Here is a 21,141-nt window from a genome sequence, read left to right as displayed (position 1 = left end):
AGTGAAGTCGCTCAGTTGTGTCTCACTCTTTGAGACCCCATGGACTGTAGCCTACCAGGCTCCTCCATCCATGGAATTTTCCAGGCAAGAGTACTGGAGTGGGTTGCCATTTCCTTCTCGAGGGGATCTTCCAGACCCAGGAATCGAACCCAGGTCTCCTGCATTACAGGCAGACGCTTTACCATTTGAGCCACCAGGGAAGCCCAAATCACTCTGGGGAGTTAAAAACATAATGATGGCTGGGGTCATGCCCCCAGAGATTCTGAGTTGATTTTTATCATGTGTGGCTTTGGTGGTGGGATATTTAGAACTGTAGAAGAGAAAAAAACAAATCTATAATTATAGTTGAAGATTTCAAAACCTTTCTCTTACTAACTGATGGAACATGTACAATAGAAAATCAGTAAAGATATAGAGGACTTGAGCAATGCTATCAACTAATTTAACTTAACATTTTTAAGAACATTCCACTTAACAGTGTACTTATTCTTTTCAAGAGCACACAGAAAAATTTCCAAGATAGACCATAGTCTAACTACAAAATAAGTCTTAAGAAATTTTAAAATATCCAAATCAGAAGAATGTTTTTTTGTTACAGAGGAATTAAGCTAAATGTTAATAACAGAAAGATATCTGGAAAGTAGCCAATTGTTTGGGAATGAATTTGCACACTTCTACATAACCTATAGGTCAAAGAAGAAATCAAAAGGGCAATTAAGAAATAATCTGGAACTAAATGAAAACACAGTATATCAAAATTTCTGAAGTTTAGCCAAAACATATTTATAGGCAAGTTATACCACTAAACATAGTACAGAAGAAGAAAGGCCTTAAACCAATGACTTTAGATACCACCATAAGCAACTAGAAAAAGAGCAAATTAAACCTCAACTAAGCATAAAAATGTAAATTATCAAGATTAGAGAAGATATTAGTGAAACAGAAAACAAAAGCAATGGAGAAAAATACATGAAATTAAAAGCTGGTTCTTTGAGAAGATTAGTAAAATTGATAGACCTCTAGCCAGACTGATCAAGAAAAAAAGAGAAAGAAGACACAAATTACTAATATCAGGATTGAGAGAGGTGATATCACTATGTATTCTACAGATATTAAAATTACTATAAGATAATATCAAGAATAGCTTTGTGCCAATAAATATGACCAACTTAGAGGAAATATAACATTTTTTGATAGAATTTATTATTCAAACAAAAAAAATAGATAACCAGTATAGCTCTACATCTGTTAAATAAATTGAATTAGTGGTTAAAAATCTTCCCACAAAGAAAATTTCAGTCCAAGATGAATTCTCAATATTTAAGGAAGAAATAATATTAATTCTATATACAAACACTTCAAGTAACTTGAAGGGGATGGGGATGGAACATATCCCAACTCATTCTATAAGACCAGAATTACTCTGATACCAAAACTAGACAAAAACATTACAATAAAAGAAAAGCAGAGACTGATATCTCTTATGAGTATAGATGTAAAAATTCTTAAGTCAGTTTTAGCAAATGGAATCTAACTATATATATATATATGATAATAAATAGTAAACAAATAGATTTACCTCAAGATTTCAAGGTTAGTTTGATATTTGAAAATCAATGTAATTCACCATGTTAACAGGCTTAAAAGAAAAACCATAAGAATAGCTCAATAGATGCAGATTTGACAAAATTCAAGATCCATTTCTGATTTTTTAAAAAAGCAACTCTTAGCAAAGTAGGGAACTTCTCAACTTGAGAAAGGGCATCTATGAAAAACCTAATGATAACATCATACTTAATGGAAAAGACTGGCTCTCTTTCCTCTAAGACCAAGTACAAAGCAAGGTTGTCCACTGTCACTATTTCTATTTAGCAATTTACTGCTTCTAGCAAGTACAATAAGGCAAGAAAAAATATATAAAAGGAAGCCACTCTGGACAAGAAGAAGTAAAGCTGTCTTTACTCTTGAAAACATAATTATCTATGTGGAAAATTCTATGGAACCTAAAAAAGCTATAAGACTAATAAATGAGTTTAGTGAGGCTGCAGGACATAAGATCAGTATTTTTAAAAATCAACTGTATTTCTAAATAGTTACAACAAACAGTTGGAAACTGAACTTATATAAACATTTACAAGGGCATAACAGTATCAACTACTTAAAATTAAATCTCAAAAATGCAGTATAAGACCTGTACACTGAAAAAACATTGCTGAAAAGAGATTAAAAGATGACCACATATATGAGAGATATACTGTGTTCTTGGATTGGGATATTTAAAATTGTTAAGCTGTAAGTTCTCCCCAAATAGATCTATAAAATCAAATCCCAATCAAAATCCCATTAGACTTTTTAAACCCAGAAATTAACAAATATTGTAAAATTTAAGTTAATTCTAAAATTCTTATTTAGAGAAAGAATAAAGTTGGATTTCAAGACTAATAATAAAGCTATAGTAATCAAGGCAATGTGATATTGGTATAAAGATAGATCAATGCAACAGAATGGAGACTTTAGAAAAGACCCACAAATATATGGTCAATTGGCTTTTGCACAAAGATACAAAGGCAATTCAATAGAGAAAGGTCAGTCATTTCAATAAATAATGATTGCTGCTGCTGCTAAGTCGCTTCAGTCGTGTCCGACTCTGTGTGACCGCATAGACGGCAGCCCACCAGGCTCCGCCGTCCCTGGGATTCTCCAGGCAAGAACACTGGAGTGGGTTGCCATTTCCTTCTCCACAGCAGTCACTAGGAACATGTAAACTAATACCAGAATGGAGATACTATTATACATCTATTAAAACAGCTAAAGTTAGAAATACTGACAATACCAATCCAATTCCTAGAGAGGATGTGGAGCAACTGGAACTCATATATTTCTGGCAAGCAAGCAAAATGGTATTGTACAGTCACTTTGGGTAACAATTTGGCAGTTTCTTTTAAAGTTAAATGTATACTTACCATACCCACTTTTAGGTATTTACCTAGAGAAATGAAAACTCATATGCTCATACTTGTTCATGGAGGTTTATAGCAGTGCTATTCATAGTTGTTTAAAACTGGAAACAACCCAAATGTCTTTCACTGGTAAATGGTTAAGATAAATTGTGGTATATTCATACAATGGAATATTACTCAGCAATAAAAAGGACAAACTAGTAGTAATACAGACAACAATGTGGATGAATCTCAGAATAATTATGTTGAGTAAGAGAAATCAGGTCTCCCCCCTCAAAAAAAAAAAAAAAAGAGTATGGTTCCATTAAATTAAAATTCTAGAAAATGGAAACTAACCTATGGTGGCAGAAAGCAATTAGTTGTTGCAGAATGGGTGGAGGAGTTGCCAAGGGGCACAAGGAAACTTTAGGGGTGATTAGCTTGATCATGGTGATAGTTTCACAGATGTATAACATATCAAAATTCTTCCTACTATACACCTAAAATATATACAGCTTATTATATGTCAGTTATATCTCAAGAAAGCTGTGTAAAAACCTTTTATCTAGGGGACTCTAATGTGCAGCTAAATTTGAGGACACTGAAACATATACATAATTATCCTATGTCCTTCAGTTTTGGTTTAGAAGTTGGCTGCCATTAACCAACAGAGAGTTTTTCTATTGTCCAGATTCCAGTTCTGTAACAAATCTGAAACCTACAGGATAACTACAAAATGAACACAGCCCACCAGATAAATTCATTTTTGTAGTTCCAGGGCCTTCATTTTAAACTGCAGGGAAGTACTAGATAAAAATTCCTAATCTGAAATAAAATACAGCAAGAGACTCAAGCCTTTAAGCTTCCAGGGCTATAAATCACCCACAGTGCAGAGACAATTTTGGAACTGGTAATTTGGTGAAACTGTTCTCCCCATCCCTCACAGTCTCAGCTTCTGTGCTACCCTTACTTTATTAGAGTTTGGTATTTGAACCTACTCCACTTTCTGCTTCTCTTTCCTTTGACCCAACCTGCAGGGCTTCCCAAATGGTTCAGCGGTAAAGAAACCGCCTGCAATGCAGGAGACACAGGAGACTCAGGTTCGATCTCTGAGTCAGGAAGATCCTTGGAGAATGATATGGCAACCCGCTCCATTATTCTTGCCTGAAAAATCCCATGGACAGAGGAGTCTGGTGGGCTACAGTCCAAAGGGTCGTAAAGAGTCAACATGATCAAGCAACAGGACACAGAGCAGCAGTTCTTCCAAGAATAGGAACCTGAATGTATTGAAGAAGTTGCTAGCTTTGTTAGGCTAAGCAAGACCTCCTTAAATGAGTGTATTTCCTCTTTCCTCTCAATGACTCACACAGGATAAACTATAAAGGACCTGAAATTGGCTGAAGCAGACCAGTCTGTCCATTCCGATGTGCACGCTTTGCTCAGAGGCAGCAGGATGGCTTAGGGTGGCACAGTTTCACCTTCACTATGCCTATGAATCACCTGGGGATCCTGTCGAAATGCAGAAGCTGAGCCAGTAAGACTGGGGTGGACCCCAAGACTGTGCATTTCTAACCAGCCTCTCCTTGGTAATGCTAATGCTGCTAGTTGGGTTGCAAGGCAAATGACCTTTCAAAGTCTTTTCATACCGGGGACACTGTGAAGCAATAATCACCCTATATAGGGAAGAAGGCATTCAAGTCAAAGGGAGGAACATTGTATCAGCTCTGACTTTGATGACACTCTTGAAGTTATGAAACCCCTGCATTACATAAATGCTTATACATCTGCTAAGAGTAAGGATCTATTGGTTGTGAATAGCTCAGAGTGGTTAAAAAAAAGTATTGATAGAATTTTCTTACCTTTTACTGAAAAGGATTTATACTAGAATGGTTTTTGTAGGTTACAGTTAGTCAATCCAATTTAAGTCCCTTTATCATGGTTGCATCCAATCACGTCCTATGCGTGCCCCCCTTTTATGAAAGATGAAACACTAATGTTTAATATACTACATAGCTGGTGTTTTCAGTTCTTATGACAAATGGGCTGGTTTCTCTCTTAGATAGTGAGAGGATTATATTGCATGTCCTGAATTTTCTTCTTTTTGAGGCAAAGATAGCTCTGGTAACAGCAGCGGTTGCTTTTAGTGATTTATAGTAAAATCCCTTGGAAAGAATCACAGGACAGGATTGAAGCGTGGTCATGAATCTTCCTGGGGAAGCTGGCTGCAGTCCTTGGGTGGGTCTTTCTCACCCACTACTTTCTTTCCTCCCCCTCTGCTTTGCACATCATACTGCATGATTTTTTTCCAGGGCAGATTCTTGATTTTTGGAAAGGGACAGCGTAGTTTAGTTCTGCCTAAAACTGACACATTCAAACAAACACATTTCAAATCTCTCCGAATTTGCAATTGAAACCAAGAGAATCCTTGATGTGCTGAAGACCAGGGCAATCTATATTTTCCATCGAAATTCTTATTATGGATCATTTTCCATCTCAGTTTACCTTGGTATTTAAATTAGTTCATCGTGATTTTCAATGAAAATAACCGAGGGAAATGCGTCCATAAAAGCTAAGAGTAAATCTATATTCATAGTCCTGTATTCCTTGTCCAGGGTTCCTTATTAAGTGATTACAAGAGCAATTTTCTGTCTTTCAAGTTCATTTCTGCAGAAGAATTTGAATCACCACTGGAATGAATGTGGTAATGAGAGGAGTTCTGTCAACAATATGTGACACGAGAGAGGGAAGCATAGGAGTTGGGCTGTCTGCACGATGGTTTTGGATAGGGTTTGGGGTTTTCGTTGTTGCCAGAAAACTCAAAGTTCAAAGAGAGTAGAAAAGCATATTGATTAGCTTTGGACTGGTCAAAGACTAGATTTATATCGGAATTTAACTAATGTTTTACACATGGTCTCCTTTGTGTTTGAAAGATGCTGTACCCCGGGTTATTTAAAGACCGGGGCCAGCTGAAAGTAATTCCTCTTCTTGTCTTCTCTCCTCCAAATCATGACCATTTAATAGGCTGGTAGATATTAAATCTCTAGGAACAAAAGGGAGTGTGACTGGCACATATGACCTGTGATCTCTAAAGTCCCTGTTGGCGCCATAAGATCTTCGTGGCTTATTTTTCTCCCCAAACCTCTTATTCCAAAGGCCACGTTCCTGGAGATATCTGGAGAACCAAGCTGACCACTTGCCCATCTGACAATTCATCTTTTTTTTGCCCTGTTTATCAAAGACATTTGGATCCACTCCTGTCAACTTCAGCTCCATCAGTTAATTTTCTTTCTTTTTCTAATTCTTTTAAAAAATTATTTTATTTATTTATTTGGCTGCAACAGGTCTTTGTTGTGGCATGCGGGATCTAGTTCCCAGAACAGGGATTGACCCCGAGCCCCCTGTATCAGGAACACAGAGTCTTAGCCACTGGGCCACCAGGAAGCCCCCTCCATTGGTTAATTTTTGTTTAAAACTTTCGTTCTTAACATAACTGGACTTCCTTGGTGGCTCAGATGGTAAAGAATCTGCCTGTAATGTGGGAGACCTGGGTTCAATCCCTGCATTGGGAAGATCTCCTGGAGAAGGGAATGGCAACCCACTCCAGTATTCTTGCTTGCAGAATCCCATAGACAGAGAAGCCTGGTATTTGAGTTTGATATCTGAACCCACTCCACTTTCTGCTTCTCTTTCCTTTGACCCAATCTGCAGGGCTTCCCCAATGGTTTAGCAGTAAAGAAACCACCTACAATGCAGGAGACACATGGCTACAGTCCATGGGTTTGAAAAGAGTTGGACACAACTGAGTGACTGCACTTTCACTTTTTCAACATAATTAGGTGCATTGTGCTGAGCACTTTACTCATGTTATCTTAGTTAATCCTCATGATCCCCATTCTAGAGGTGAGAAACCTGAAGCTCAGGTAGGTTCCATCACTTGCTCAAGTCCTCCAGGACAGGATCCAAAATAAGACAATTTAACCCAGACGTGTGCTAATAACCATTGTGTATCCTGCTTCCTTCATCTGCAGGTTTTTATAGAACTGGGAGACTGAAGGAGTTTGGGAAAGGGACAAGAGTACGGGCTCTAACGAAGTTGCCTTAAAGCTTCCTAGTTATCCGTTCATTCAACAATAGTGTGCTCATGCTCAACTCTAACAGAAGCATGCTTCCAATGAAAGGTCATAGCATCACTCTATGTTGTTGTTATTTAGTCACTAAGTCATGTCCGAGTCTTTGCCAACCCCTGGACTGTAGCCCTCTTGGACAGAGACAGGCTCCTCTGTCCATGGGATTTCCCAGGCAAGAATACAGCAGTGGGGTGTCATTTCCTTCTCTAGGGGATTGAACTCAAGTCTCCTGCATTGGCAGGTGGGTTTTCTACCACTGTGCAACCAGGGAAGCCCAGCATCACTCAATAGCAGACACCTGTTCCTGGTAGTGGTCCCCCACACTATTCATAGGGTAAGCCTCCTGAAGCCATGTTTCAATTTTAAAACCTGTCCCCTTAGTTAGAGTAGGATGTGTCCCAAGCTGGTCGACGAGATTCTTTCCACTGGAAATCTGAAATTGGGAAGAAGAGATGGAGATTTAGCCTCTGATATACCTGGAACTCTGTCATGCAAACAGTGTAACATGCAAACTCAGGAGCTGTAGAGAAGCCATTTTCTTCCACAAATGAGAGCAGGGAGAGGGGAGACGGGTGAGGGATGGAGAGGGGAGAGGGGAGAGGGGAGGGGTTGTTAGAGGACAGAAGAGGAGAGAGAAATAATATGAGGACGATGAAGCAGACACAGAGTAGCTGAGACCAGATGGACAGGGGACTTTTTGCCAACTTTCCAGTACATGGCTTCAGCTCCTCAAGTATCCCTATTTCCTTAAAAACACTCTTTTTTGATTAAGTTGCTTCAAGTTGATTTCTGTGCGTTGCAATGAAAATCCTAATGAATGGATTCAAACTCCTAAAAGACCTAGGAACTCTGACACTTTTGAATCTCTCCAGAGCCCAATAGCAGACTCGGCATTCAATCAATGCTTTGTTCTTCATTCTCGGCTCCAGTATGCTCCAACCCTGCCCACTTATCTGGAGTCTTTATTCAATCATCTAATTGTATTGCCTGAATCCAGGCAATTAGATCCTTGTTCACCTTACATTCTAACTATGAGATTAACCTTCCAAAACTTTGTTTTCCCTCACGTGTTACTCTCCAGTTGGAAAATCTGTCACTGTGCACCGGCTTTCTCCAGTTGTGGCGAGTGACGGCTGCTCTCTGGTTGTGCGGCAGAGGCTTCTCGCTGTGGTGTCTTCTCTTGCGGAGTGCAGGCTCAGTAGTTGTGGTGCATGGGCTTAGCTGCCCTGTGGTATGTGGGATCTTCCTGGCCCAGGAATCAGGCTGGTGTCCCTTGCATTGGCAAGCAAATTCTTATCCACTGCACCACCAGGGAAGTCCTCACTAGCCCCTAATTGTGTCTCCTGGAACACCCAAGGAGATGGTCCATGGTAACAAGAGTTCTGTGGTCAAAGACTCTTGGGAAGTTGGATTCCCTCCTCTCTTGACCTTGCCACATACATAAACAATATTAAAGGCTTCGAGAAGTTCTATTTATAAACCATTCCCCTGGCCCCACCCTGCTACCCTACACACACCAAAAAACAAAAACAACTCAGCCTGAATTTGACTAGACATTTCCTCTCTTGATGTGACAGTTCTGGTACAAGGGGAAACGGCTACAGAATTAGGGCCAAACATCTTTTTGACCCTCTCTGCGTGTGCCCCATATATGACTTATCCAGTTAGACGGACCACTTCCCCCTCAACCGCAGACTGCAGCCACATGCACCTCCTTCTTGCCTCCTGTGCTTTCTGGCCTCTATGTCCCCTCCACATGGAATGCTCCTTGCCCACCCTGCCTCCAAGCTCCACCTTCTCTTCCCAGACCACTCAAGTCTACCTTGTGCTTATAGTTTTCTCACCTCCTAAAGCACTTGTGATTCGAACCACAGAGTTAGCACGTAGTCATTCACACATAATCTGTTTCTATCTGACTCTTTCACACCTCTATGTTTGTTGACACACAAAGAGTGCAGGTTTATGTCACATGGAAACCATATCTTTTCTTCTATAATATCTAGCTCAGGACTAGCACAAAAAAATATTTTTGAAGATGATTGCACTGAATGAGTTGGGTGGACTCCCTGATTTAGAATGACAAATATTTTCCCTCTATCTGCTCAAGAATGGCCTGGCCATAAGAGTAAGTATCCTTACTCTAATGCTCTGGTGCTGCTGCTGCTGCTAAGTCGCTTCAGTCGTGTCCAACTCTGTGCGACCCCATAGACAGCAGCCCACCAGGCTCCCCCGTCCCTGGGATTCTCCAGGCAAGAACACTGGAGTGGGTTGCCATTTCCTTTTCCAGTGCATGAAAGTGAAAAGTGAAAGTGAAGTCACTCAGTCGTGTCCGACCCTCAGTGACCCCATGGGCTGTAGCCCACCAGGCTCCCCCGTCCATGGGATTTTCCAGGCAAGAGTACTGGAGTGGGTTGCCATTGCCTTCTCCGACTCTGATGCTCAGAGTAAGCCTAATGCCAGGCTTTCTCTGAAGGACACAGAGATAGCTGAATGCTTGGGAGGAGTTACTTCTGCCAATGCAGGGTTCTCTTGGTCTAGAACTTTGAAGGGATCCTTACTTGCTGGTAAGGGAAGAAGGTTAGATTGTCCAAAAACACAGGTGGTGCAGACAACCTTGCCACAGTTAAAATTCTATGCTTGGAAACAACCTACTCTCCCATATAAAACCGGCCAAATCCATGACAGTAAATCCACAGCATAAAATCATAAACAGCTTTAACAAATCATATTGTATGTAAGAATATTTAATGACTTGGGGAAATTATGATACATTGTTAAATGAGAAAAAATTTCTAAAAGAGCGTATATACTATGTTTATAATTTGATTAAAAATATGCATGCATTGTAAATGTAAACAAATAAGTTCATATTGATTATATCTGGGTGGCGGGAACACAAGTGTTACTTCTTTTGTTTTTCCAATCCCTTCTTATACTTTTCTGTATTTTTCTGGTTTTCTACATTGAACATATATTACTTTTGTAATCAGAAAAAAAATAATAAAAACACAGTTTTCTATTTTTTTTTTCTTCTCCCAGCTCCTGCCTTCATTCGGAATGTTTCAAGTCAAATTCAGAGGCCCAGAGATTCCTCTCTACTTTGACTTTGTGCATTAACCTCTTGTTGGTTTTGTTCAGTTTTCTTTTTGATTATGCTAACATAGGGATGTCCCAGAATCTACCAATAACCTGGGCACTGTCCAGTGTAGGCATCTGAGCTGAATGTAAGGAGCAGATCAAAAGGACCTCTGCCTTGTCCCTTCCCCAGACACACTCTGACTCCCCTCACTGTTTTCCTTCCCTTACTCTCCTTTCTGCCGGGAAGAAAATGCTAATGGATGTGGATATTAAAACCACATCCTTAAAAGAGATATGGAGGAAAGGCATAGGATTATACAATATCGCCCCATGAATATGTGCAACTTTACCCAACTACTGCCTAAGAAAAATTCCGGCTCAGCTGATCTGCTACTGTGCTGATCAGAGTAAGAATTGGGGAAGAAGTAAGACTTGAAAGGGGCCTGAGAGGCCAGGAATCGTTACACTGGAAATGAAGAAAAGAAAAGGTCCAAGGAGACAGAATCGAGGAAGGGCATCAAGAACCTCTGTGTGTGTGTGTGTGTGTGTGTGTGTGTGTGATGGAGGTACAGAGGGTGGGGGAGGATTGTTAGCTGACTTTGGGGAGAGTGAAGAGGACCAAAATGGGGCAATGGTGAGTGGAGGAAAGAGATGTTAGATTGAGCGTTGAGAATATACTTTAAGCCCTTTGACCTGTCTCATGGGACTGGGTAAATATTTTTAACTAATTTAAATTACATTGTTATACAGGAGTACTGTTTCTTCTGCTGTGTTTAGTGTCTAATCCGAACCACAGAGGGCATTCCTATTCATGTCAAAGACGAATGCCTTCCTTATGAATGAACGTTTCCTATGGAGAAGATGACACCAGCTTACCTTATTTCCATGCCTTTCACCACTCTCTTGGCACCAGGTAAGCTCCATCAATGCACATATGTTGCTTAAGATGAAGGTGCAGCTGAAGAGGCCCCTGTTTTGGAAAAAAGGCAAGTTGGTTTGAGTCTGTCTTCTAAACTGGGGTCTTGTCTTCATGTCTAGTCAAGGGGGATCTTCTGCCTAGAGTTCTTTGGAAGTTCTGCCTGCAGTTATTTAGGCCTGTCATGAGCTGAAGCCTCAACTCTGTAAAGGCTCTGAGATTCTACTTCGCCTCAGGACCTGTAAAGCCTCCTGCCCCAGACCTTATTCTGGCCTCAAACTCCTGGTGCAGCCACACGGCTGACACCACAGAGTCTCCATCTAAAATGTATGGAGGGCCTCAGGAGCCTCATTTAACTGGTTTATCTTTAGTGTAGAGGCTCCTTGCATAACACTGGCATCTTTCAAGAAGGAATACATTGGCAGTCAACCTGGAGGGTGTAATCCCTATGGGAAAGGAAGGCAAGGCCTCCAGAAGGCCTCTTACACCAGCTTACCTTATTTCCATGCCTTTCACCACTCTCTTGGCACCAGGTAAGCTCCATCAATGCACATATGTTGCTTAAGATGAAGGTGCAGCTGACAGTGGACATGTGGGGGCCAGGCAAGCAGAACTATTAACCATCTGCATCCAATAATGGCAGAAATCTGATGAAATGGCCTGGGTACTGCCCCAGACATCTGGTACCACAGCATCCTTCACTGAGAAGGCACTTAAAGGAAGAGGTGAAGAGACAGGAGTTTCTTTTTCAAAGTCTCCACTTGTAGGATCCTGTCCTTTGGCCTTTACTGTCTCTGGTGGCTCTGTCAACCTGTACAGTTGTCTCTCTGTATCCACAGGGCACTGGTTCCAGGAGTCTCTGCAAATACTAAAATCCGTGGATGCTCAAATGCTTCACGAAAGATGGTATAGTCTACTGAATACAGTTGACCCTCCATATCCATGGATTAAACAATCTGTGGTTGATTGAACCCCTTAATGAGAAACCTGCAGACAGGGAGTACTGATTTTACATTTATTAAAAATCACCCACATACAAGTAGACCCAGGCAGTTCACACCCACGTTGTTCAAGTGTCAACTGTAACTGGCCCACTTAGGGCTGTGAGAACAGCTAAGAAGCAACTGACAATGATGAGAACTTGGGTAAGTCAGTGTCATTGGCCCAGGCTTTTATTACTCTATATGTGCAAGGAGATCCAACTAGTCCATTCTGAAGAAGATCAGCCCTGGGATTTCTTTGGAGGGAATGATGCTGAAGCTGAAACTCCAGTACTTTGGCCACCTCATGCGAAGAATTGACTCATTGGAAAAGACTCTGATGCTGGGAGGGATTGGGGGCAGGAGGAAAAGGGGACAACAGATGAAGATGGCTGGATGGCATCACTGACTTGATGGATCTGAGTCTGAGTGAACTCCGGGAGTTGGTGATGAACAGGAGGCCTGGCGTGCTGCGATTCATGGGGTCGCAAAGAGTCGGACACAACTGCACGACTGAACTGAACTGATGTGGTAAATAAGGTCACTTTATTACCTACCTGTCTTCCTCTCTGGATATTCCCTTCCTCACTCATTCTGGGAGCCCAGCCTCCTTGATGTAGATGTACCCTCTACCGGAACACTCTTGCCCAGACTCTACTTCCAACTTTCTCATTTCTGCAGTCAATGTGGGGGATTCTATCTATCACCTATCTATCTATCTATCTAGTGATTATGAGCACTAGGTTTGCTCATTCCAACTTGACCTGACTTTGTCCATGAATCATGTGTTTATGGTCAGCTCCAGCTGCTCTTTCTGGTTCCATTTTCCCCTTTGCTCTTGGCACAGAAATTTTGGATGGGCAAGGGAATAAGTCCCTCTGTATCTGGATTATTTTCACTCATTCCAAAAAACATGCATTGGTTTCTCTACCATGTGTCAGGCATTGTTCTGGCCATCTCAGATATATTTGTGAACAATATAGAGAGAGATCCCTGTGGGGGTGGAGTTGAGGGGAAGATAGCTAACAATAAGCAATAAACATAAATATATAAATCATATAGTATGTTAGATAAGAAATGCTTTGGGGACAAGAAAAACAAGGTTGTGCAGGTTAAGGGTGATCAAGAGGGAAAGGGAAGTTTCGGTATTACACAGGGTGGTCAAATGGGTGTTACTGAAAAGTTGAGAATCTAAAGACTGCAGAAATGAGAAAGTTGGAAGTAGACTCTGGGCAAGAGTGTTTCGGTAGAGGGTACATCTACATCAAGGAGGCTGGGCTCTCAGAATGAGTGAGGAATAGAATATCCAGAGAGGAAGACAGGGAATTCCTTGGTGGTCCAGTGATTAGAACTCTGTGCTTCCACTGCCAGAGACCTGAGTTCAATTCCTAGTTGGGGACTAAGATCCTGCAAGTCATGGAGCTTGGCCAAAAAAAAAAAAAAAAGAATAAAATAAAATACTGCAAAGAAGAAAGAGGTGAGTGCTGGGAGAGGTGGGTAGATAATTACTGCAGGACCTGTTTTGGCCATTATAAAGACTAGTTTTTATACTGAGAGGAATAGGAACTTATTAAAGTGTAACCCTAAAAGAATTAGAGGACAGGGAGCTTTTGAAGTTTTGATTAGAGAGTGATATGGTCTAAAGTACATTCTAAAAGGATCACTCTGGCTTCTTTGCTGAAGGCCAGAGTAGAAGTGGGGAGACTGTACAGGTGGGCACAGTGGTAATCCAGGAGAGAGACGATGGTGTCTTTGACTAGGATGGCAGCCAGGAAGGAGGTGAGAAGTGCTTGGATTCTGGGTGTATTCTGTTGATAGAGTTAATTCCTACCAGATCTGATGTGCATGTGAGAAGAAGACAAGAGTCAAGGATAACTCAGAGGTTTGGACTAGATATATAAATGTGGGTCATGGGTGTATTGATTATATTTAAAATCAAATATCTGGATGAGATCATCAAAAGAGGTGGATAAAGAAGAGCAGAGGATTGAAGTCTGAGTCCTGGGCAAGTCAACATTTAGGGGTCAGGGAAAAGAGGGGGAGCCATGGAAAGAGACCAAGAAGGTGGGTGCAGTGAGAGAGGACAGAAACCAAGAGAGTGAGATGCTCTGGAAGCCTAGGTAAAAACATATATGGAGGAGGAAGATGTGGTCCATTATATCAGATGCTATTAATAAGATGAGAATGGAGAATTGACCACTGGATTTAGTTAAGTCATGGTGACTCGGACCAGAATAATCTCTGTGGAACTCTGAGGGACACAGACCTGATTGTGGGGTTGGTGTAAGAGAGGACTAGAGGAGAGGAACTGGGCATAGCAAGTACAGATGAGTTTTCTGAGGGATCTGCTCTAAATTGGAGCATACAAATGCGACAGAGGCTGCCAAGGGAAGTACAGTCATTAAAAGACTTTTCTTTTTTTTAAAGATACAGGAAATAATAGCATGTTTGTATGCCGATGGAAAAAATCCAGCAGAGTAATAACTTGGTGTAGGAGAGGAAAGAAAGAATTACTGAGTAATGTCCATGAGTAGGTGAGAGGGACTGGATTGCCTACACAAGTGGAGGAATTTGCTTTTGATGGATGAGTCAGCACTGAAATAGTAGGTGGAAAGGCAAAGTAGGAAGATGAAACTGCTGGACAGGGGATAAATGTGATGGTAGGGATCTGCAGCTTTCTCCTTTGGCTCCTTCCATTTTCCCAGGGGAAAAAGAATCCCAATAGATTCTTTTAGAATTCAGGTGATAGAGAGTGTGGAGGGAATATGAAGGGTTTGAGAAGAGAAAAGAAAGTATGAAACTGTCATCCAGGAGCCTAGATGAGTGAGTGGACCAGGGAAACCTAAGTATTACAGTTGGGAAGCACTAAGGGCCCACTTAAGTTTCATCAGTATGAACTTCAAATGAGGTCAAGCAGCCTGGCTGGGTGTATTTCTCCGGCTGATATGGTCATGAAATTTTACACTGGGTCAGGAGGGGAGTAAGAACATCAAAGGGGTGGGCAACAGTGAAGGGTGGTGGGATCAATTGATTGAAGGTTCTCGTTGGGTCAGAGGATAACTGAGATCAAGCAAGGGGATAACTTGGAAAGATAGGAGGATGCATAAAATTGAGATTATGGAGGGACTGCAGTCATGTGTGAGGGGAGGGAAAAATCACTGCAGGACAGAAATTCAAGAGATTGAAAGGTTTGGGTATTGGAAGGGTCACTGACATGTATACCAAATCACCAAGAGTTAAGACAGTGTTGGAAAGAGTGATGGGGAACCAAGATCTAGAAAAACTGCAAACAAAATATGGCCGGGGGTCAGGAGAAGATAGCAGTGATTGGTAAAATCTGATAAGATGCAACTGAATGTGGTATGCAAGACAGTACTTGTAAAGGTGACAATCAGGATTAAGGAGGACACCTATCTCCCCTCTAGGCCTAGGGAAGGCTGGGAGAAAAAACTCAGGCCCCACTGGAGAAGGCTGTGGGGTCAGCAATGCACTCAGGGGAGAGCTGGGGGTCCCATAGGGAAAGAAGTGGAGAGGATGCTCAAAGAATAGATGAGGATAAAGGAAAGTTTGCTAATCATGGATTATGAACTCCAGATGTCATGAATGAAGAGTTTCAAGAGTGAGGAGGGTGGGAGAGGCCACAGAATAGGAGAAAGACAGGGCCCCTGGGAGCCAGGGGGATTTCAGGGCTGACATAACAGGAGCGAGTTCACCGTGAGATTAGTCCCATCAGACACAAAGCAGATGATGGTGGCAAGGCTGAACACTGGGATTTCAGGGGCTCCCACTAATGTGGGAGGTGAGAGGAGGCTCTCTGAAGAGAACATGCCTTGACCCAGCCAGTCAACTCCCTGAAGGGGTCTTTCCTACTCTTTTCCTGCTCTCTTAATTTGTCGCCTTTTCCAAAGGCAGTTGTGACAAGTCTGAGAGCCACGCTATCCACTGGGTTTGAAAGCAGGTGGACAGACTTTCCTGTCTCTGGTAACTGAATTTCCTGTTTCTCTGAAAGCCCTAAAAGTACTTCATCACATTCACGCCCTCCACACCCCAGAGTACACATCCGGGGCTCTGTTGACACACTTGTCCTATGGACTGCTGCCAAGAAGGTCCAAGTTCAAATATTCAGGGCTGAAACTCTCCCCCATGGACATCTGGGGGAGGCTGATGTCCCAAGGTCTATCAGGTAGTCTGTCTAAGGCCATCTCATCCGCCTTCACACAAAACCTTCTCTCCTCTCTGCTGGCACAGTAAACTGCTTTGGCAGGAAAGCTTCCAAGTTCGGGGAAGATGGTTTTCCCTCCTGTGGTCCACATTTTAGAGCGCACAGCTGCTCACCATCTTGGTGAATGAGACCGTGCTTCAGTTCCTGGCTGCTCAAACCCCAGTTAATCACTTGGTCCTCATCTTCATTCAGCTCCTCTTCCAGGCTCAGTTCTGTCCTGGCTGAAAGCCAGACCTATTCCTTTGGGCTTGCTCATAGCCTGAGCCGGCAGCCCTCTAATCACCTCCAGGGTGTGCTTCTGGACGCTCCCCAAGGCACTTCCAGAAGGAGGTTTGGGAAAGGCAGCCCAAGATGCTAATGAAAGTGTGGTGTTTGCAAAGATACATGAAAGGACGAGCTTCTGGGAAGCAGCTGATGTTCTGACATCCAAGTCAGTTGTTCAAACACTAATTTCTCATCTTGCGGTCTTCCAGGATCTCAGCAATCTGCTCTGCTCTGGTATGGCTGGGCACCTTGTCCAGGGGAGCCCTACTTTCTCTCCTACCCTCACTTTAACTTACCTCAACTGTTCTATCATAACCAGCTCTCCAGAAAAGATATCCAAACCAGAATGTGACTAGTTAGACTCAACAGTTACCTCTTCAGTGAATACCTGCATTTTAGTGAGAGAGATGGGGGTCAGCAAATTCAAATGTTAATGGGCCAACAGGAGGATGGGAGTGAAAACCAGGATGCGATGGCTGGGATTGGGGTGGACCACGAAGAACTCATCAGTGTGGCCAGCTCTTAAGATTTAGGGGGAGAAGCTAAAAGAAAAAGAAGGAAAACCCAGATATTTTTGTACCATCTTCCAATTTTAAATGCTTGGTAATTAACTCAACTTTTAAAAAACACTAGGAAAGCTAGACAAATATCTTTGGGTTGCCTTGGCGCATGGCCCAAGATGAGACAGCAGTGACCTCTAAGCACACATCTGATTCTGTGTTGAGCACAATGGTTCTTTTATGGTTGATTTTTAGTTAGAAGGCCACTTGGGGCTCCTTGTAGTCCTGAAATCACACAGGAAGGCCTGACCTTGATGACTGTATCCAGGCCACTCAGAGTCCTCCTCCTATGGGCAGTCTGTTCCTCTGTACTCCGGAGTCTTGGAATACGTTGCATGGCCCCCTCAGGAAAACCATCAATTTCAATGAAGCTGCAATCACTGGGGCCTGCTAGAGCCTGGTGGGTGTTACAGCAATTCTTCCTCACTGTGAAAGGCAACTGAAGGCTGAAGTGGAGTCATTTCAATCTCTGGTCAGAAAGAGCATCAGAGTCAATTACCCTACCGCAGAGGTTCCACAGGTAGCCGCCAGAGTCAGATCCCTGGGCTTGAAGCTCTCCTCTGCTAGTTAATTAGTCTCTCTGACCTCAGTTTTCTCATGTGTAATAACAGGGAATTAACAGTAGGTTCTAAGTAGGGTTCCGTGTAATGAGCTGGGCAAGTGTTTCCCTTGCACAGCCACTGAAGAGTAAGCACCCACACTGGAAAAGGGGTGTGACTTCATTTTTAAACCAGGGCTCTATTTAGTATTTAGTGAGAGCTTATTTTTATAGTCACATTTGAAAACTGGTGGTTCAGATCTGTTTCACTCATCATCTCCAAACCTGCCTTGCTCTTTGCCACTCTCTCCTGGAGCCATGAGATTCTCTGAGATTCTGGGGACAATTTTTGTGTCTGAATCCCTTAGCCCCAGGCAGTGGAACTTCATTTGCCTTTTCCCCAGTGGAGTCTTTTTCTGTCCAACAGGCTCTTTCTCAACGAGCTGCATGCACCTCAACAAGTCCCAGGCTCAGGAGACTGGTTCAGAAAGTCCCACTAAACTGGGAACCAGAGTGCTGGGAAAGCAATTCTCTTTTCTAATGCGGCAATTCTTTTCTAATACCCACTCTTTGCATATACTTAACTCCCCCCCTTCCTTTTCCTCCTCTTTTAAATACAGTCTGCCTCCAGCCTGTTCCCCACCATCACCCCCTCCCCCAAAACAAAAAGTGCTATCAAAAATTCAGAATCAAACTTTACATTTTAAGATTTAGTTGGTTGCCTTCCAACCTAGGGCAGCATCCCCTCATGCATCTTTGTAAGAGGAGCCAGCATTTCCGGAAGACTGGCCACACAGCCTGGGGTCCCTGGGAGAAGCCTTTAAAAAAATATCAGCGCAGGAAGGGAGCCGTCTGCGAATGGCCGTTAGGGAGGTGTATCCTGAGTACAGAGAAAACCCTCAGGTTAGGCAGTTACGGGGTCTGGGGACAGGAAAGGGAAGCCAGGCCTCAGAAACAGATGCAGTCCGCCCCTCCCGACTCCGAGAGCCGCCTGCAGCGCAACGATGGCCGGAAGTGCCCGGCTCCGAAGAGGGTGCGCGGGGAGGGGCTGCCTGCGAGCCGCGTCTCCCAACTCGCTGGACTGGGATGTTTATAGCACCTGTTTTTCTCGACCTATCTCCACCTGGATTTCTGCGGTCTGTGGCTGCAGCGTGTGTAGTGGGGATGAAGGAGCGCACCTCCTGCGGCTGATTCTCGGCCTCGGGGCTCTGGCTGGAAAGGGAGTTCCAGTATCCAAACGAAGGGCCATATCGGGGAACCTCGAGGCAGAGCGGCTCTTACCGTGCCGCGTTTGCAAAGAACTGGGCGGTTAGGCCCGGTGAAACCCGGGGCTTTCCAACCCCACCTCGTGTTCTGTTGACCGCAGCCGTGGGCGTGGGTGAGGCGGGTGTGGGCAGCGGGGGAAGTGGCTCCCACCTTCCTCGTCGCCTGGGGGCTCTGGCTTTCCCTTTCTTTCTCCTCCAAAGGGTTAAAGCCTGAACGACTGTCCACTCTCCGAAGGGGGATGGGGGTGGTGGTGGGGTGGTGGAAGGTATCTGCATTTGGAAAGAGGAGCCCAGAGGGCACGGGGTGGCCATTCTCTATTCAGACCCATTTGTAGAGTCCAGGCCATCCGGGTCTGCACCCTCAACTTCTCCTAATCACTACGTGCCGGGTTGTTCTCAGACTGCGATGACATCATTTTAAAAAATGAAAATAACTGCTCTTTAGGCTTTTAAAGAACCTGGAGGGCAAATAAACCCGAGGAAGAGTCTTCCGCGTCTTCCGCCAGTCCCTAAGGCGGCCGTCTAGAGTGCCTACCTGTAAAGCCGCCCTGTCTGCTCCATCAGAAGAGGCCCTGGGCAGGGTGGGCGGAAGATCCCGGGAGGTTAAGGACAGCAGAGGTACCTAGAGAAACGAGAACATCGTCGATGTTGATCCGGCATGTTCCTTTTCTCACTGAACCTCGGGGCGGCACAAACGTGGTAGCGCCGTTGTTAGGGTGACCATTTCACAGGTGGAGAAACTGAGGCTTAGAAAGGCCAAGGGACGGGCCCCAAAAGGGACGTAGCAAGGGCCACCTTCTGTTTCAAACTCAGATTCCAGAGGCCTGCGGGGGTCGGCGGCAGCCGGGGGGGTGTGTGGGGGGTGGCGCGGCGGGACCGAGGAGGCGGGAGGGCAGGCGAGGGGCGGGGGCGGTTCAGCAGGCGGCGGCCTCGCGGGGAGGAGCCGGGGCCGGGGGGGCCGCACGGGTCTGGGGCCGCTCGAGAGCCGCTGGGGTCGCAGGGACTAGAGGAGGCCCTCCGGGAATCCGGAGCGGGACTGCGAGGCCCGGGCAGCTGCCAGACACGGCTGGTGACTGGCCTGCGCCGCCGGCCCCCACCTCCCGGCCGCGCTGCGGTCGGGCAGCGAGCAGGCCGCATACCGCTCGGCGCAGAGGAAATGGCTGGAATTCCTCCCGCGGCGCCTCGCGCTCGGGCCTCGGGGCGGGCGGGGCGCTGGCGAGGGCTGCGCGGCTCCCAGCCCGCGGCACCGAGGGGGGACCCCTTTCCTGGGAGCGCTGCCGTCTCTCACTGCCAGCATCCGCGCTCCCCGGGCACGGGCTCGGCCCCCACAGAGACTCCACGGCCCTGCCCAGTCTTCTGGCCCCTTAACCTGTCCCTGGTTTTCTGGGCCGGCCATCTGGGAAGCGGTTCTGCGTCCCCTGCTCAGTCCCCTCGGGCCTCCCTGCCGTTCAGGCCTCGGGCCCCACTTCTGGGATGGTGCAAACCGGGCGCACTGCACGCCAGGGCCTCAGCAGAGCGTGATGCTGAAGCTCCAGGCAGGGAGGCCTCTGCAAGCCCCAGCCTACCCTCTTGGAAAGCCCTGGCCACTGCTATCTTGCAAATGTTCTAGGCTATTGAAGTGTTTGTTAAATGAGTGAATGAATGAGAATTGGGCAGGCACAGTACAAACAAAAGCAAAGACCAAAGGAAAAACAGGCCAAATGTAGATTCTGCTAGAAAGCGCTCAGTTTTCCTTCCTGCACACGCAAAGAACCTGCCACTGCGAGGCAAACCCAACCCAGAGGGCCTGGCACCAAGACTGCTTTGACCTTCACACCTTGAGCCTGGTCTTAACGCTAAGGCCCATTTTCACTCTCTTCCCCTTGCTGTAAGCTCTGAGCTTGGTTTAGCGATAAGTGCCTCCTTTTCCTAGCTCACCTTTCCACATCTCCACCTACAATACTTCCCATGCTGGCTCTCCTCCTTTCTTCTTTTTTTGCGCATACCCCATGACACGTGGGATCTTAGTTCCCAGACCAGGGATCAAACCTAAACCCAGGGATGGAACCTGGAGGACTGCTGGGGAAATCCTTGTTTTTTTTTTTCGTTTCTGGACCTCCTCTTTTCTCTGCAGAAGGTTCAAGAGAGTCTGATTCTACATGAAGTGGGCTGTCTGGACTGGGGCACAGAAGGTGGGGCGCTGTGCCAAGCCTAGGGGCAGAGACAGTGGTGGCTGTGTCTGCTCCTCCCATCCCCCTCCTCCCCCTATCCCC

General features: G+C 44.7%; 1 long non-coding RNA gene across 6 annotated transcripts in view; it reads right to left on the bottom strand.

Moving 5' to 3' along the window:
* Positions 1-20,729, bottom strand: part of LOC102412960 — a 65,560-nt gene extending 44,831 nt beyond the window's left edge. For 2 of the 6 annotated variants that reach the window (XR_006543274.1, XR_006543276.1), the window contains exons 1-2: positions 19,425-20,017; positions 11,021-11,114 (exon numbers count right to left, since the gene is read on the bottom strand). This is a non-coding gene — a long non-coding RNA (uncharacterized LOC102412960). The other 4 variants (XR_006543275.1, XR_006543273.1, XR_006543271.1 and 1 more) reach the window with 4 other exon arrangements.
* Positions 20,730-21,141: the final 412 nt, after the last annotated feature.

The sequence above is a fragment of the Bubalus bubalis genome, chromosome 12, assembly GCF_019923935.1.
Source record: "Bubalus bubalis isolate 160015118507 breed Murrah chromosome 12, NDDB_SH_1, whole genome shotgun sequence".
NCBI lineage: Eukaryota > Metazoa > Chordata > Mammalia > Artiodactyla > Bovidae > Bubalus > Bubalus bubalis.
This window is presented reverse-complemented; position numbering and strand designations above follow the sequence as displayed.